Source organism: Cyprinodon tularosa, unplaced genomic scaffold (genome assembly GCF_016077235.1).
Source record: "Cyprinodon tularosa strain WSP-4 unplaced genomic scaffold, ASM1607723v1 ctg43, whole genome shotgun sequence".
NCBI lineage: Eukaryota > Metazoa > Chordata > Actinopteri > Cyprinodontiformes > Cyprinodontidae > Cyprinodon > Cyprinodon tularosa.
In genome coordinates, this window is record NW_024039152.1 from 1,288,897 (window position 1) to 1,308,913 (window position 20,017).

A 20,017-nucleotide genomic window follows, 5' to 3' on the forward strand; every position below is an offset into this window, starting at 1 on the left:
AGAAACTCAAGCACTTATTTGAACGCTAGAATTAATCTCACAGAAACAGCTCGAATAATCTGGCGCTGATTTTAGGCAATTAAACAACATGAATAGCTGCAGGAAGCAAGTGAAACAGATTGGCAATAATCAGCCACTGGTGTTCTCTCAGGTGAGCATACCCCGTCAGACCAGCATACCCATAGTCAATACACATGCTCAAGACATCAGATTGGCATTCATCCCTTTAGGTTTGTAAAAAAAAATAGACTTTAAAGTACCTCAACAGGCATGTATCGCTTTAGTAATGTACAAAAAAAACATTTAAGGTGAGATCGCCATACGCTTCAGAAAACACCAAAAAGTAAGTACTTAAATAGTTTTTCATTCATTCAGTAATAACGGCGTACTTAGCCTACAGGTTGGCAGCAGGTAAAATCTAAATCGAAGAGAAATCCCATGAGTTATTCATAGGTCCTTCCTGATAGAACAACATTTTTATATTTATATATATATATATATATATATATATATATATATATATATATATATATATATATATATATATATATATATATATATATATATATATATACTATTAATTTTCACCTGCAGATAGGTGATTGCACCTAAATAGAATATGTTGATTCACTATCATTCAAGCAATAAACTAACTTTACCTGTAATGTTATTGTGGTTACAATACACCATGGCCGACTGTTTTGATATTGGTTTACCTGAATATGTATTTCTGATATCATACATTCATTGTCAAAATGACCATTAAAAAAATGACAAACTTCACATCTAGAATGAACATTAGTGTCTAATGCAGAGAGTTGATTGCTCTATTGTGAGTTCTATTCTTACTGGTCATTTCAACATTTCAAGGTATATAAAACGTCATTCTCTCTAGTATTTATTAGTTTTAATTTTTTACTTCCTTATATTCAGTTTTTGCTGCAAAAAGGTAATTTAGAAAATATATTACTACAGTTATGTCTAGGAGTGTGATTTTGATCAGGAAGAATCTTACTTTAGTGATCTACAAAAGTAACAACACTGAAGAGAGTGCTTTTAAGTGGCCATAGACCACTTCATATAAACTTAAACATTAACTGAAGCAACAATCTTCTCCTTTACCATCTTCCCTTTCCTTTGCAGCTTTAGCTCTGGTTCTCTGTCTGTAAAACCCATTCTTCATTTTTTTTCCCATTTCTTCATTAAAATCTCTAGTTCCAGTGGGATGAAAAAGGCACTTCCTCTTGCCTGTTGTAATGGTGACTCTTCATATCGGTGCTCCACTTATGATGGCTTTTCATACTTTTTACTAACAAGTTAAACTCTGAATGGACCTATTTAAGAGTTGATAGAATTAATTCATAGCGGCCTTTGTGAAACCGAAAACTCAAAGTTCCTAACATTATCCTCGATCATTTTAGAGATGCAAATTTAAAACTGAGTTTGTTAAACCTGCTTTGTGTAATGGATCCCAGGCAACTCATTTCAAGACTGATCTTGAGACTAACACTGATCTTGAGTCCTCCATGTCTTGTAGCTAGTAAGTTGTCTTCGTCAGGTTATTCACTGATTTGTATTGTTCTCAACTGGATTCTTGTTTTTACCTACACAGTCCAAGGCTCTTTCATACCATCGTCCTGCTTATTTTCAAAATGCTGTTTTACATTTTCAATCATTAACCCTTTAAAGCCCGATCCAAGAATAAAACAAAACAGAAAATTACTTTTTTTTTGGTTTGAAGTCCTTATTTGGCCTTTTAACAAAATGTGTAAAAAGAAAAAACAGAAATACATTTTTGATATTAATAATTTATTACTATGCGATAAGTCAAGATTATTTTTTGTGTAGTCTTTTGCCCTCTGTTATCAGGTATATCTGATTGTGTACAATAGGATTTTGAGCAAAGTTTTTACCATTAAATTATGCAAAAGGTGTCAGACGCAAAATATTTCAGAAACCGTATGTATCAAATATGATACATTTGGCATTACAGGGTTAATGTAAGATGTTTTTGTTTTTTTATTGCTCATTATGCTACTTCTGGTCCATATCTGCCCTTTGGTCCTAAGTAAACTTCACCTTTGCTTACAGATTATGGTTTATTTGTACTTTTATGGAGTATGATTTATAATCTGAGACATACAATAATTTATTTGTTTGAAACTCAAATGTAAAGTTTGAAATAAATATTTTTAACCTTTATAATAGGGACCATGTAAACAACAACATTTACTTCAAAAACACTTTTTTAAAAGAGGCCTCTAAGTAATATAAGGTAACTCAATGCAGTTTATCTGGTATTGGTATCTACCTTCCTACCAGGGAGTCCTTTGGAGCTGTTAAGTCATTTTCTCCCAGAGAGCTGGCAGCTGCTTTCGTTTAAAACATTTTTGTACAACTACCAACAATAGCCTTTATCAGCCAAAGTTAGTGAGTAGCTGTGGAGCATTTATACTAAAGCATTTCCTGCCGGGGCTGTTGCACAGCAAAAGTGAAAACACAAGAACTCTTTAAGATCAGACAGTTATGGTTGAAAAAAACTATACTTTGTAAGTAAGACCCATCATAAACTAGTCAGTGGTTTGAAATTTCTTCTTTACAGTTTTCATTAAAAAAAATACAGTCAGCCTTAATTCAAATGACATTATACCATTAGAAACATCTAGCCTGAAAAATTTTTGAACCCTGAACTCAGTGTTTAACTGTGGTGTGTTACACGCCCTCTGGTTTGGCAAACTTTGGATTTATAGGTTTTTGTTGTAGTGCGGCAGTATCAGTAGTTCTGCTCGAAGTATTCCCCGAGGTGGATATTACTCTCATAAAAAAGCATATCACTAATTTTTATGTTTGTCCTCTTCTTTGATCTGATGCTTATGCAATAAACTTTACACTCCCACACAATTTACTCAAGTATCCTTTCTGGTTGGGCAGTGAGCTGAGAGTCAAACTGGAACAGAAACATGTTCTAAACTATAACATTTGTGGTCTATCTAATGCATAAGCCCATAACTACATAACCACCCTGTAACACTTGTTGCACAGGTGGAATGCATGCACTTTATGGCCTGAGGGTGGAAACCATTAATGATTAATAAAACATAAATTGACACACTGTCTTACAAACAAAAGAAGCAGCAAGACAGGATATTAAATATAGACAAAAAATTTTCCTTAGCAATCCCGCTAACAATGCCCTCTCTTGATTGCATAACTGTACCTTTTAACGAGCCGTTGGTCTTAAGTAACAACCAGAGTTTGCTTCATTCTGGAAAGGATGCCTTATTATATAAGAGCTTGTTTATTGCAGGGTGTGACTACCTCGACTGCTTAAATTGTGGACAGTTCAGGCAGGTTAAAGATGGAGTCATCTTTTGCTGTTATATTGCAAAACTATTCATCCAGTGCTTTGCAAAGCAACAGGTAAACCAAACACTTTCAAGATTTTGTAACATGACAGCTAACAACACCAACATGTTTCAGTGGGATTTTGTGTGTTCAAATTTACTCTCCCTGCAAATTCTAAGTGCTCATTGCAAGTTGTTTAAAACTAAACTCATTTCACCTCAGAAATCCCTGGATGCTCTTCTTTATCCTACATTTTTGTCCTCTTTTTTCCCCCTCTCCCCTTCTCTGGTCCCTTTTGTCTGAGTCCCTATGTAGCCCGGGTGCTTGATAAACACAGTTGATCCCTGGCCTATGCTCAAAGCACTGACTGTTTGAAGGGCAGCCTTTCTACTGACGACCTTGTTTATTCTGCCCGCTTTCCGTCAGCCGTGTTTAATGTCACCAAGGCCATTCTCTCCCATGAAAACACACATACACACTTATTCTTGATATGTATGTTGTGGGAGCAAAGGGAGAAAGAGAATGGATAGCAGACAGAAGGAAAAAAGCAACTTCATGTGTTTTCGCACAGGAAGGAGAGGGGGTAATACACAAAAGTTAAAGCTGCTGATTAAATCTAAGTTGAAAAGTGTGTGCATACAGAGGTGTGTATGTGTGTGCATGTGGCATACCAGCATCTTGGCACAGGCACAGAGGTTTGGCATCTTGTCGAGAGAAAACCAGCATTCCCTCAGTCCAAACGCTGGGTATGTGGGCATTATTAGGCCTGTTGGAACAGTAGAGTTTGTGTGCTCCCACTAGTACACACCGATTAAGGTGCAAGATTCGTATGTTGTGTGAGTGTGGTAAATGTTAAAATTGAGCCAGCACTGTAATCTGAGTGCTGACAGTCTAAAACCCCTGTGGGAAAGTAGATTTTTGTATAGTTAAAAACCAAAGCATCTGAGTTAGACTGCATGCAGCAGTGGACACATCATTAGACTGGAAAGCATACAATTAAATATTGCTTAATACTGAAGTGGGAGTTCATGATCTTGAAAGAAAAGTCTATAAATAAAATAATAATAAAAAAGTGTTCCTGCAGGGTCAAGCGATATTCAGATAAACAAACAGCAGCCCTGAGTTCCATATTTCATTTGTTTGAATTGGGCTGTTTTGCTGAGGACTGAATTAACTTGCTGGATTTCTGTAAAGCTATGTTTATTTATGTATCACTGTATGTATGTACAGTATGTATGTGTTTGAGTGAGGGTGGCCAAGTATTCGCCACCTTGTGGGGACAGGGGAAGATGAGTTTCCAAGGAATATGAAACTTTATGGGGACTTACAAGTATTTGTGGGGAAAATTCAACTGGTCCCCTTGAGGAAAAGTTCTCTTCTTGGGTTGGGTTAAGGTTTAGGACAATGGTTTGAATTAAATTTAGATTAGGTTTAGGGTTTTGTGTGCATTAGTAATGGGTATGGTTATGGCTTTGACATCAGAGTGAGGACATTTTTTTTAACCTTATTATCAAATTAAGGAGTATTTAAACAAAAGTGAGGATATTTTGCTGGTCCTCATTTAGTTTTTTACTTATGGTTAGGTTTAGCACTGATGTAGTTGTGAATTGAGTTTAGGTAAAGCTTAGGGTTAGATATTCACTGGTAATGGTTATAGTTTATTGTCAGGTTATGTGTATAAAAATGGTTGAAAATGACCAAAAAAATGAAAGGAAGTCAATGGGAGTCAACACATTGTTGTCACTATATATAGAAAGAAGAGAATGTGGGGTGTATATATGTGTGTGTGGGTGGGTGGTGGTGGTGGTGGTGGTGGTGGGGTGTATTCTATTATTTATGTCAGTGTAAGCCCCAGTTTTCGAACACATGCTACATTATAAAGGGCGTCCAGTGATTGTTTCCTCATTTCCAAAATATGTTTCAACATTTGGATGGAGGTTAACCAATGCAGAGATGAGGGAGGCAGAGGTGAGTTCTTGCAGGTTTAATTCATTCAAAAGTGTACCAGAAACAAAATCCAAGAACAAAATACTAGAAAAGCACATGAGGAGCCAAGCAACAACAAGAAATCAGCACTGAAGAACTCCACAGGGAGAGTATATATGGGAGACAGAACAAAGGCTGGGGTAATCAGCTGATATGGAGCAGGTGTGGATAGACTAGAAGGGAGCTATGGGAAAGGAGACAGTCACAAGGGGACAACAGAGAGTAATTCAAAAAATACAAAATTAAATAAACATAATTGAAAAATAAAAATAAATCAATGAACAAGAAAACACAGAATACTATAAATCAAAGTGGAACTGAAAACTGAAAAGAAATGCAAACAGAAGTCCCCAAGGGGAGAACCATAACAATATGTTCTTGCATTTCGCATGCTAAAAGCCAGCTTCAAGTGTAAGATTTAAGTTGGACTATCAGTTGTGATAGACGGCTGTTAGATATAAATTAAATTTAAAGATATAGTAAAGTTCAGATTGATTGAATTAATATTTTAAGCTTTTTTTTTTAAAGCAGTCACTGTGATCAAATAGGCTAAGTTGGATTTATAACGGGATATTCTGCAAAATAGCAGCAGATTAGGGTAGATTAAATTACAAAGTTCAGGATCGCTGCTTTTCCAGTTGTGCTTTTCCAGACTGACCCATAATAGGCTAGCATCCTCTTGTAACTTATATGGGAGCCAAGCATATATATTGCCAAATATAACTGAAATCTCTGCTACCTGTGAACGTACCAATGGACAGAACAGCATGGCACAAATAGTTATGCTTATGTGCTTTGCCTTTAATTGATTAAAATTGTTAAACTTCATTGCTGAGAAAGAGTAATTTATAGTGTTAAATATTCAATGCCTTCACTCTTCTAAGAAAATAGAGTAGGAACTTAAGTATGACATGGCCCAACATTGGTATGCATAGCAGTTCATGATTAAATCAATGACTGCAAGGTTCCAAAGTTTTTTACCGTAAAAAAAAAAGCCCACCTTCTACCAACACTTCCAAGCTTGACTGTTTGAGTTGGGTTTGTGTGTTAATATTGCAATCTTTGTTTATTTTAAAGGGTGTTGTAGATTCTGTAAAAACATCTTTTCCCTGGTCTAAACTATTTAATTTACATTATTCTAGGCATGTTGTGGTTTCTCCCAGCAACTGTAAGACTTTATAACCATCACTGTTCCTAACAACTTCAATAAGTTTTTACATTCATGCTGATTTTTGCACAATTTCTGTCTTAGTCAGTTAAATAAGATGGAGCTATCATTTTTGCACACCTTTGGTCTTGCTGCTATTTTCGCATATCCATTACTGTAAAAATGTCCACAGCTGTATATTGTTTTTTTATTCTCTGAATGCACAGTATTTATATTTGCAAAAACACTGTACAATAAATTATTTTGTTTATCTTTTTAAATCTGTCTCTTATTCTGTTATTTTTATACATTTTTGAAGGTCCACATTTGTGTGAGCTATAATCTTTTGCTGCTGTAACACCACAATTCATTTCAATTAAATTCAGATTATTTCTATAGCGCCAATTCACAACACATGTCATCTCGAGGCACTTTACAATTCACCAGATCATACAGTCAAATTTCTATCTAAGAAAAAACAGTTGATTGCATCAAGCATGCTTGTAGCGACAGTGGAGAGGAAAAAACTCCCTTTGAACAGGAAGAAACCTCCAGCAGAACCAGGCTCAGTGTGAGCGGCCATCTGCTGAGGGTGACTGGGTTTCAAACTGACAGAAGCTGGGATACAAAAAGCAGCTGTAAAAGGCGGCCCGGTCCAGTAAACACACAGCCAGGCAGACGAGCTCCGAGCCAACTTCCATGTCAGAGGATGAAAACAGCACATTCAGCCAGTCACAGTCAGAGAAACAGGACTACACTGGAAAAACAGGCTGATCTCCAACATCTATAAACAAGGGTGTTGATGGCAGCAGCACAGCTGATATTTCTCTCCAGGATGCACTGCATGAAAAGTGAGATTTTCGTCCCCGTAAACCCCCGTAAACTCCCGCAGATCTGCCTGATTTTCGTCAGTTTCCGACAATTTGCAACCCGTGCTTGTCCGCGTTTGTCGTGCCACAAATTGTCGGAAACGTACCATGACGTATGTGGAGAGCGATCAGCTGTACTAATGGCCCTAATTAGCATATGAATGCAGCAAACCCGCGCGGCTGGCCAGGTCTGGCTTGAATAACCTTCTCAGTATTGGCTGAAACCACTATTCTCAAACAAATGAAATCGCTCGTGATTGGCAGCAAAACCACACGTGGCCACGCCAGGCTTTAATTTTCTTACTGAGTATTGGACGGAACCACTTCTTTTTAAACAAGTAAAGTCGCTCGTGATTGGTTGGCATATATATATATTTACATATAAATTTACATATATATATTTATTCATATATATATATATATATTCATTCATATATTTATTCATTCATATGATGTGTATTTATGTTATCCTACACTACTACACAATTATTATGCTACCATCAAGGACATGAATGAATTTATACAGGAAATGAACATTTGCCAGGAAGCTGTTTATGCAAAGAAAGAGCTTTATTAAAACACACACAACTATATACAACGCGTATCCAAACACATGCGTTTCTAAAAATTAAAAGTCCGTGAACTTTGCTTCCTCGGGGTTGGAGGTAACTGGCAGCATTCCCTCCGAGGCAGGTCCGATGTGCAGACGCCTACTGTGCGTGGCCCTGTACTTCAGCATCGCTTCTAACCGGGACTGCAGCTTAACACAGAGTTCAGTGAGATCCGGCCTACGAAATGGCGGCGACCGTACAATCCATCCAGAGACACCGCCGAGGAAGGCGGACTTCCAGAGTTCCACTTCCTCATCTGCTAGCACACTCTGCCTCGCTTTCAGCAGCTGAAAAAAAAAACAATGAATCAGCGCACTGCGTATGGACACAACACATCTATCAATGCACCTGAAAAATAGTCACCAAATAAAGTCTTACCCTCTTTCTTCTGGCCCGACTCCGAGCAGATAGCCTCCGCACGCAGCGTGTTGGCTGGCTGCTTATATCTGAAGGTCCTGCGTACCGTCTGAAAATACGTCTTACAGGCAGCTGGAAAACAATTAAATGAGAGTGGTATAAATAAAAAATCAAACGCAAGTCACAGTAACAAGGAAGGAGAAAACATTAAAACAAGTCACTTACACACAATGTCGTCTTTATCAACATCGTGCATGTGGCAAGGCATACGGGCGATCACAGACTACAACACGCCCCCTGCCCCGGTAGATGAAGTTGATGCTGACTTCCTAAACGGACTAAATAACTTCTTTGGGAGGTTTGAGGCACTAAATCGCACTCCAGCAGTGAAGGCTGTCCCACATCAGGAAGAGGAGGTTCTCTGCCTTGACACAGCCGACGTGTGGAAGACTCTGAGGAGGGTCAACCCGCGGAAGGCCCCAGGTCCCGACAACATACCTGGGCGGGTGCTCAAGGAGTGTGCAGGTCAGCTAGCTGGTGTCCTCACGGACATTTTTAACACCTCGCTGGAGCAAGCCACAGTGCCAGCATGCTTCAAGTCTGCCTCCATCATCCCAGTGCCAAAGAAACCTCAAGTCACCTGCTACAACGACTACCGGCCCGTCGCACTGACTCCCATCATGATGAAGTGCTTTGAAAGGCTGGTAAAGGAACACATCGTCTCCAGTCTCCCCCCAACACTCGACCCGTTCCAGTTTGCCTACCGGCGAAACCGCTCCACTGAGGACGCCATCTCCTCTGCTCTTCACCTGAGCCTGGCCCACCTGGAGGAGAAGAACACCCACGTGCGGATGCTGTTCCTGGACTTCAGTTCAGCGTTTAACACCATCATCCCACAGCACCTGGTGGGAAAGCTGGAACATCTGGGCTTCAACACACCCCTTCGAAACTGGCTGCTGGACTTCCTCACCAACAGACCTCAGTCAGTCCGGGTCGGTCAGAACACCTCTGATGTCATCACCCTCAGCACGGGCTCCCCTCAGGGCTGCGTCCTGAGCCCCCTGCTGTTCACCCTGATGACATATGACTGCGTCCCCAGGTTCACCACCAATCACATCGTGAAGTTTGCGGACGACACCACGGTGGTGGGCCTCATCAGGGACGACAACGACCGGGACTACAGAGAGGAGGTGGAGCAGCTGGTGGACTGGTGCAGTGAAAACAGTCTGATCCTGAACGTGGAGAAGACGAAGGAGATCATCGTCGACTTCAGGAAAAACCGCCCCCACCATGCTCCACTGCTCATCAACAGCTCAGCTGTGGAGGTGGTCAGCAGCACAAAGTTCCTGGGGGTGCACATCACGGACAACCTCACCTGGACTGTAAACACTTCATCTCTAGTGAAGAGGGCACAGAAGCGCTTGTACTTTCTGCGGAGGATGAGGAGAGCCCGCCTGCCCCCGCCCATCCTCACAACCTTCTACAGAAGCACCATAGAGAGCGTTCTGACCAGCTGTCTCTCTCTGTGGTGTGGAGGCTGCAGAGCTTCTGACTGGAAGAATGTGAGGAGGGTGGTGAGGACAGCGGAAGGAATCATTGGGGCTCCTCTTCCCTCCATTAAGGACATTTCATCACAGCGCTGTGTGTCCCGAGCCCGTAATATCATCAAAGACCCCTCACACCCCCACCATGGACTGTTCTCCCTGCTGCCCTCTGGAAAGAGGTTCCGCAGCATCCGCTGCAGATCCACCAGGTTGTGCAACAGCTTCTTCCCCACTGCCATCAGACTGTTGAACCTTTGATCCACAATCCGAACTCTGCACCTATTGCACATTATCGGGCATCAAATGCTGCTGAACTTTTAACTTTTAGCCCTTTAAATTGTTCATCTCATTGTATTTTTCAATAACGCATTTTTTGCACAAATGCCATTTTGCACTGAACCACTGCAACTTGCACACTGTCTCTTATCCTCTGCACTGTTCACACTTTGACCACTGCTGCACTTTTTGTATTTTTCTATAACTCGTGCCATTGTGAAATATCAATGCAACGTTCATAAGCTGTATGTAACGCAATTTCGTTCTGTATGCACCCTGTGCATACAAAATGACAAATAAAGAAGTCTAAGTCTAAGTCAAATCTGGACTTGCTGTATGGCTCCGAGCAAATAGGAGGCCTGTGAAAACAAAATGTAAAGCTATGATCGGTATCCATCCGTATCCATTGCCTTTTACCGCAGAATGAAAGCATATTCTTTAAATCTTACCCTTGCTCCGGTTCATAGCGCCTGCAATTAGTCTCCGAGTTGTTAAGACGGCGTACTGCTTCCTGTGAATCACAAAAAATGCACTTTAATAAAGCTTGTTCTTGCAAGGCTACTATTAGCCGCTATTAGACGTAGCTTAGGCTAGGCTGCTTTTAGCTTAGCAGGCAGTAATCAAACATATATTTACCGCTAGCATCTCTTCTTTGAGTTCATCTTGTTCGATGCAGAGTCGCCATCGCGTCCAAGAGGAGTTTTACCCCGAAATCCCCCATTCTCCGCTCCAGACGCCTGCACAAAGCAAAGCATCCATCCTCCACTGTGGCTGCACACCGCGCCGCTCTGAGTTTCTTGGAGATCGTAGAGAGCATGCGCGAGATGAACCAGGGTTTCCGCGGATCAATAAAAATAATTAAAAAATCATTCTTTTTTTTTTTTTTTTATCAAGGCCTTAATTGGCACTAAAATTATTTAAATATGTTTATCGAAGTATTTATAATTCTTTAATAAAAAATGCTTATAAAAACAATTTCGTCAGATATATTATATCGCTCCAGGAGGAGAAAAAGCTAGAGGATATACTGTATATATACGTATATATGTGTGTGTGTGTGTTTACATACATACAGGAGTCATGGAACTCTGCTTACAGCTCCTTCATATTTCATGTACACTAATAACTTGTGTACATGGTTCTTGTTGATGGCATTAAAATCATTTCAAATACCATTAAAATAGCATTAAATTAGAGTCACTCATTCCTGTATGAACCCTGTGAGCGCTTAATTTAATATGACATATTAAAAAAATCCCACCATCATCCAGCATATGTTCAGTTTCTGCCCAAATATATATATATATTTTTGTAGATTTTTGTAACGGGGATAAGGATAATTCAAAACTGCTTTTTTTTTAATGAACTTGTTCACTACTTCCAAGCTCAGCATCTCTTTTCATTCCTGTAATAAGAAGTTTCTTTTGAATGGATTTGATTAAAGTTTAAGTCCCTCGGTATAAAATAAATATTTTGATGGAGATGAGAAATCTGCTTCCTCGTTGGTGAATAACCAATAGTTTGGATCCAATCATTTAAATAAACGGTGTTAGTTTTTTTTTTTTATATATATATATATAAGAATTGTGCTATAATTTCTAGTCACCGATCTGTTGCTGCTATATTTTAATTTGACGAACCGGAATTTGTCGATGTTCTTTTTCCTGTTTGGTGCGATTGCAATTGCGGATCTTGACCTGGCCGGACCTTATGAACACAGTGTACCAATCTTCTGATGGCTACTTCCAACAGGATAATGCGCCATGTTATAAAGTGACTCATCTCAGACTCATTTCTTGAAACTTTTCCACTTAAGTAATTGTGAATTGAGCATATTGACAGACAACATTTTATTTTTTATCTTAAATGCAATTTTTTTTTTTTATAATTACTGCTCTAAATGTATTGCTCTGTCAGCTAAAGATCTGTTTTGGTCTCTATACTTTAATTAAATAAATCAATTCAAGCTAAAATGTAAGAGGCTATACTGAGCCTGATCTCTTTTTATTGTTACCTTTCAGAAAAATGTCACTTGGTGTAAACCCCCCCCTGCAACCCTGATTTGCATTTGTATAGCTCACAGCATGTTCATTTACATGTTAAAGCCTCCCCTAGAATTCCATGGGGGGGGAGGCATGGGGGGAACACTGCCTAAGAGAGTCCACGTCAATTTCTGACAATTTACGGGAGTTTTCGGCGAAACCTGCAAATTGTCGTAAACTGCCGCTAACCTGAAGTTCCACGACAATCTACAGTGCCGCATATTGACGAGAATCCCACTTTTCATGCAGTGGATGGTGTCACAATTTCCCCAGTGTGGGACAATAAAGGGATTTCCTATTCTATGATACTCAATTTATTTAAAATTTGTTTTCATATTTTTCATGAAAGAAAATGTTATTTCTTCTGGCAAAACTTCAAACATGCAACATATTAACTTTAACTGGAAATCCTGTGAGCATCATCTTTTATGTGACTCCTTGCGGTTTTTAACCCCAGAAAACAACACCTAGCCCCACACAGAATAGGAGATTCTCTTTTAAGAAACCTTTTGAAATATGTGCTTCTCCCTCAGTAGTGTTTTTAAGTTTAAGTTGGGGTAAGATTTAAAAATGTATCAGCATGTTACTTCTCTCCATAACTTAAAGTCTGATTAAAATCATTCTGTCTACCAAATGAAAAAAGGTCATGGTATTTTCTGACAAACTTCCATTCCTAAACAGTAAAACAACCTTCTCATCATTGTTAGTCTAAGGCCAATTATAAAATGGCTCTGCAGAAAGACACCAGAAACTTTAAACCTTCATTATTACATCAATAAAATAGTCTCTTCCAGTAAAAGAGAACCTGGGTCCACAAACATGTACTCATCCTCAAGGTCTGGCCGGCTCTCCCAACCTCCTTGTAATATCAAAAACCTTCCACTCTGCTGACTTAACAGAGAATATAACAGCTGCACATCTGCAAGCCATCTCAGTTTTTTGCTGTTGAGTCCAGCCAGTTGTATCCTGATCCGAAGACAAAACTGTGTCCACTAAACTCCCCCCTCCCCAGGTCAGGACATCTGACAGAGGTTCAGGGAGGATGAGGCATATAAAGGGAGTTCAGCAGGAAACCATCGTCCCATTTCATGGTCAGGGGGACTTGATTGTCTGAGATGGGTGCAAAGCGCCTCAAGTTCATTAACATTTTCTAACTGTTACAGGCTGTCTTCCCTGATGGACACCCCCCCCAAGGACTCCCATCTCCTGCAACAGGGGGACAATACTTCTTTTTCTGAAGCATTACCATTTAAATGGTGCATACAGTACAGGCCTGTAAGCGCTCATCCTAATGGATCTTATTCCTGTGAATGAGAAACAGTAGGGAGGGCAGATCTGGATGAAGCCACTGTCTATTTGAATAGTTAATCAATCTGCCAAGAGTTGTCTCTGGGTGAGCCGGGCATATGGCTGTGTGTGAATATGTCTGTTTTCATCTATGGTGCAAGCAGCTTATCTCTGCTGAAACAAAATGGTCTGAAACTTCAACAATTGCAAATATACGAAGGAAGCATACAGAAATTGTTGGTGAGCACTTCTCCAAAGTCCTATGATAGCATGTCTGTGAATGTGGGATTTGTGGATGAGAATAAATGAGGTGCATACACACCACCACCAATAATGAACAGACCTACCTGATGTGATGAAGCCCTATAAACTCCAACACTCAGTTTGATTGCAAAAAGGTAAAGCTGCACCAAGAACACAGTAGATGTTTGTCTTATCACTTTCATCATGTTAATGATACAACAGCTACAGATACACTCACTAGAGTTGCCACATTTAACAAATAAAATAAGGGACCTTTACTTGCTATGCTTTATTTTTATGGACCTGTTTTTAGTGTGGAAGTGATCAAGAGGGCTATTTGTCCAAATAAGGCTTGAAATCCATAATTATAAATGGAGTTTATTGTAAAACAATGCTATATATAGAGTAGCATACTGTATCAAATTAAAATAATCTGCCATATGTTTATGACTTAGTTATTACACAATTAACTCCTTACTGAGATACTGTATGATCTATCACATGGCTGAAGCTTGAGCACCTAAAGATGATCTGTTCATTTTAAGAGACTAATAAAAAACTTTTTAAATATACGCTGTTAAAGATTGTTTGCAATAAATGCTCACAAGCAGCTGCTCTGGGAGAGCCATAAAAAACAGACAGCAAACTCATCTGCATTCTCCATGATAACAAACTTCACTGTTGACACATTTTTTCCAAAATTATTCATAAATAATAATTCTTGAAAATATGAGGATTAATTAAGAACTATGATATACAAGAAACAAAATATGCCAAAAATTATTTTCATATTAGCAAATTTTGAAAATAAGTGAAGCCACTTCACTGAGTAATAAGTGTGGCCATTTCACATCCAGCTGCCTAGACTGAACTTTTTCAAGTGTCAAACCAAAGTGGTATAACTTAGATCTCAAACTTCAACTAGCTTTAGTATTTTCTGCAATTTATTTAGTTTGTTGTTGTTACATTTAGTGCTGATGTTCGTGTGACAGATATGTCTACCAGGCATTAATAAAGATACAAGATGGACTGCATCCCTTAGTTGTGCAATACGAGAAACAACATTTAACCAAATAAAAGACAACTCAGCACGATGCGTGTCTCTCCATGGCAGCCAGTATGGCCACAGTCTAGTATTGAAATATGCGGAGAGCAGATTAACAGCTACTGTTATGCTTTTTGTTTTTGACTAACAGATTAAAAACCATTTGGGATGGTCAACCTGCAAAAGTAAAAGAGGAAGTAAAAGAAAGGAACAAACCTAGCTTCCAACTGTGAGACTTTTAAATCCATTTTTGTTGTTTTAAAGGGGTTCAATATTTTGCAGGGGAATTATAATAGCTTTCTCTTCAAGGTGACTTATCATACTTCCTTTTTTAACATTAATAAGTCTATAGCCTATACTAAATATGTTTATTACATTTTTAAATAGTGAGATTTCACCTCCTTGATTTTGCCTAATTTGAGCTTCTTTCAGAACTAGCTGTTTTAGAGCAATTTTATGCAAAGTAGCTGTGGCTTGCAGCACCTCCCAATTCAACATACTTTAAAAACATGAAAATAGCATACAGATTCACGATCATACAAATGAGAAAGTGTAGCTTTCTGATCAGTGATGCAACAAGCAGTTTCTGATTGCTAAGTCTTATTCCTTCAGGTCTTGTGTTGATCTTACTTATAATTACCAGTCATTGTAATTGTATGAGCAGCCAATATTAACATATGCATACAGACAGCATGAAGTATATAAGCCCAAACTAAGAACAACAGTGACACCTATTGGATACTGCAACTAACTGGCACTGGCAAGCAGTATGGACAAACATATCAACACTGTTATCTACATTCCACTTTTTGAGTATTTGGCCTACTGACAAAACAAAGTTAAATATAATTATTGTTAATTTAAAAAGTTAAATGGTAATTCTTGCAAAAAATAAAGACTCAAATACACGACCACTATTGTCGTAGATGTAACTTCACAACGTGAGATAAAAATAAAGCATCTGTATCTGTAACAGTATCTGTTAACTTTCTACTTAAGTATTTACCCTTTGGTTTAGACACTGTTCCAGATCTGGTTCAGTATAGCTGTCATCAAAGCGCCTTGGGTGTTTTACAGGTGTGGATGTTTCTTTCAAAATCACCTTGTCACTCATCTCTTATTCACACTGTTTTGTTTTAAGCTGTGGTTGACTGAGTTGAGCTTAACTCTTTTCATGCTTGTTGGTTTGTGTTTTTCCATTTTCAGGTTCATCCATTTGTTAAAGCAAATCCGATTTGTTTTGTTTTGCAATAAGCTCTTCAGGTTGTGGCTTGTTTACAGGCAGAAAGTGTTGTCTGTTGAGTCTGTATTCCTTTCCATGGGAATCCACTATGTAGGAGCGAGGTTAAGCACATATATTGCATTTAAGTCCAACCTTGTCGCTTTGTTTTGTGCTTGTAATCTCACCACTTGGTTTTGTAATAATGGACTAAGCAGCTTGCTGGACTTGTAATGCTGTCTAAGATCTGAGCTTTTTAGTGAGTTGAGTTTTGATAATGGCTGTTACATTGGTTGTTGTTTTTGACAGCTTCTTGCATAGAGGAACAGTCATGCATGTGAGCCAAGAATGGGTTCTTGTAGGTGAAATAGCTTTAATTGGAAAGCAGTCCAATTTTTGATGTTTTCAGACTCAGTCTTTTAGCACTCCGGACAGCTCTTTCACATAGCCCATTTGACTGTGGAAACACAGGCGTACTTGGGATATTTTCAAACTCCAAGGATGCATCAAAATCATTAAGACTCTTGCTCATTAACAGGGTGGCATTGTCTTAGTACAGTATTCCATGAACCGCGAAGTTGTATTTGAGCTTGTTAATAACTGTGGTTGGTGTTAGCTTTTCCAGTTTGTATATTTTAAATCATATGGGATAGGGAACCTCAAGTACTGTTAACTGTGGTGGTTCCACTCAAATATATCTGTGGCTCTGATGGACCAAGGAAGATCTGGAATGTGTAGTTTCAGCAGTTGTTTCTGCTGGTGCAAATGCTGCATGACTTGACTTTGTCGTCAATGTCAGAGTTTATTGTCAACCAGAACACGCTGTTCCTTAATCTCCTTTTTGCAGACTCCATACTTGGTTGTCCCTTAGTTAGTTCCTGTAGGTAAGTCTCATGTAGTGATGCTAAGGCAACAGCCCTATTGCCTTTAATATTGATGTTGTTGTCAACAATCAGTTCAGCATGAAAACAGTAAATGCTTGGATTTTACTGGTTACATTGTTTGTTTGTTTGTTTTATCCACCCCCGCTGGATATAATGTGCAAGAGTTGCATCTCTAAAGGTCTGTTGTACGAGTTCTTGTCAGTCTTAGGATCATCTGCTGCAGCCATGCTGGGACTGTGTGAAAAGCTTGTTTTGGAATATGACCGAAGGCTAGTGGTCAATTTCATTCACTACTGGATTTCCATATAATCATAGAACTTGTCATATGCATACATTAATGCAAACAACTCCTTTTTTAATCTGAGTATACCTGCACTTTGCTTGAGTTAAAGTCTTTGAAGCATACACTACAGATTTGTGGTCTTGAAGAATCGCAGCTCATTGACTAGGTGTGCTAAGCTCAAGTTCTCAAGGGTCATTTTTTTAGATTCAGTCTGAGACTTACTTGTCTTTGGCACTCCAGCCCTTTTCAGGCAGCTTGTCCTATTCAGGTTTGAGGAGAGGTACTGTGTCAAGTGGAGGAATTTATTTATCTTGGGGTCCTATTCACAAGTGAAGAAAAAATTCAAAGAGAGATCTTTAGACAGATCGGTGCTCCATAACCATAATATGAAGACTTGACTTGTATGTTGTGGTAAAGAGAGATGACCCAAACTGCAAAGCTCTCAAAACTCCCTTTGAAGTCTGGATCATGACCAAAAGAACAAAATACTGGATGCAATCAGCTGAAATTAGCTTCCTCCTCAGGTGAGGAGCTGAGCCATCCAGGAGAGGATTATAGTATATATGCCTCATTAAAGGAATAGTACACCCAAAACATGATTAGCCTTCATTTTCTACTCACCCCCATGCTGAACAAAACTCTGGAGTACTTTTTTGATATCTCAAATGCATCTGGAGATCTGGGAGGCTTCTTGCTGTCTGCTGACATTCAAATAATGGAGGTCTATGGCGCCCGAGACAGAAAGGTCCACAAAAGTCCACAAAAACTTGTCAATATTCCTCCATACTGCTCGTCCAATGTAATCCAAGTGTCCTGAGTGGGTAGCATCCAGAATTTACTCGAAACGAAGTCATTTAGAACGTTTTAGAGCCTAAACAGTAGTGTATAGGATTTCCTAATAGCGCCCCCATGCGCGCTCGCGATTCTACGGAAGCCCGCAGACCAAACCAGCGCATTCAGCTCGGCAAAGAACTCATGCTCTTCCTCAACACTGAAGTCCTCAGACATTTTTCTTTCGTTGTTTCTTTCTTTGCACAGGTAAACAGCACATTTCTTCTTCTACGCTTGCATTATCGGCAGAGCAGACGCTGAATGCGCACTTTCTTCCGGTTTGGTCTGCCGGCTTCCGTAGAATCGTGAGCGCGCATGGGGGCGCTATTAGGAAATCCTATACACTACTGTTTATGCTCTAAAAACATTCTAAATGACTTCGTTTCGAGTAAATTCTGGATGCTACCCACTCAGGACACTTGGATTACATTGGACGAGCAGTATGGAGGAATATTGACAAGTTTTTGTGGACTTTTATGGACCTTTCTGTCTCGGGCGCCATGGACCTCCATTATTTGAATGTCAGCAGACAGCAAGAAGCCTCCCAGATCTCCAGATGCATTTGAGATATCAAAAAAGTACTCCAGAGTGTTGTTCAGCATGGAGGTGAGTAGAAAATGAAGGCTAATCATGTTTTGGGTGTACTATTCCTTTAAGGCATTAATGAGGCATATATACTACATGAAGGGACTTTATCTCTTGGATGGCTTTAAAAGGCCTGGGGCTTTCTCTAGACAAGCTGGTGGAGGTTTTTAGAAACAGGGAATTCAGCGAGTTCTTGCTGAGACACTTACCCTGTAACCCAGTCCTAGATAAGCAAATGATGACAATTTTTAAGGGTTTGAAATGTTTCTAGAAGCAGTAGAGATCTAAATGGAAGTAAAAATTTGGAATAAAAGATTTTATTTTTAAATTATAGATCCTGTTTAACTGTATTACCTTTCTTTGTCCATACATTAACTACTTAACTTTTCCTCACTTTTCCAGGTGAGACATCGCCAGTGAAGACAAAGCTACAATATGAAAATTCTGCAACTGCTTGAAATCTGAACACTCAGTCATTGTTTCAAATACTTAGCCCATACTCTATATTACCTTGCAGGCATTTCCCCAGGATTAGTTGCAGGTGCACTTTTTAAAGAAAAAAAGCCTCAAACAAGCAGATTTACTTTATCGATTTTTAAAACACCCCCATAGAACTGCAATACTTCTATAGATCTCAAGCAGGTAAATGTAAAAACTCTAGTGTGTGTGTATGCACACCTTGGCTTGTGACCGGGGAAAAGAGCTTTTTTTTTTTCTACCCAAAGCTCTGAAACCTTTCTCCACCTTAACTATAAGGAACTTTTTTTTTTATTACCTTTTCTTTCCCCTTGGTGTGCTAGTAATGTCTTTATAGAGGACCTGATCCTAACTTCCTCCCAATGGTCTGGGGCTCTTCTGTTTTGTAGTGTGAGTTTTCACCTATTTTAAAACATGTTGTTATGTTGCATTTTCAGTGTTTTTCATTTTGTCTTTTTTTGTTATTGATGCATTTTCATTTGTATTTTTTCCATTTATTGTTGGTTTATTTCACTGGCTTTCACTGCTTGCCACATGTTTAGCTGTTTGCTATGCATTGTCACCTGTTCACTTCAATATTTGGCATTATAAAATCTCCAAAGAAGTAAAACTATTATTTTCAGTGATCAGCAGACACCAATGCAGTGTGTGGTCGTAACTAAGAGAACAAACACAAAACAGCTTAAGAACATGGAGGTTAAGTGTTTTTGCAAAACAATGTGATGACATTTGCTAAAGTTTAAACAGCTTTAAGTAGCAATTACTGCTCTTGAAGGTCTGTACATATCCTGCAAGAATAGATAATTTAGCTTATTTTCTTTTCGGTGGCAAGACCATAATTTCATAAGATTGACTAGCATTGATGTTGAGCATGAGCAACTGCAAAAATAGTCTTTCAGTGTTATTTTCTAGACTTTGAATATTTCTATTGATAGTGGAATCAGAGCAGGCCAAGCATACAGATAAGAACATTGGGATCCCTCAGA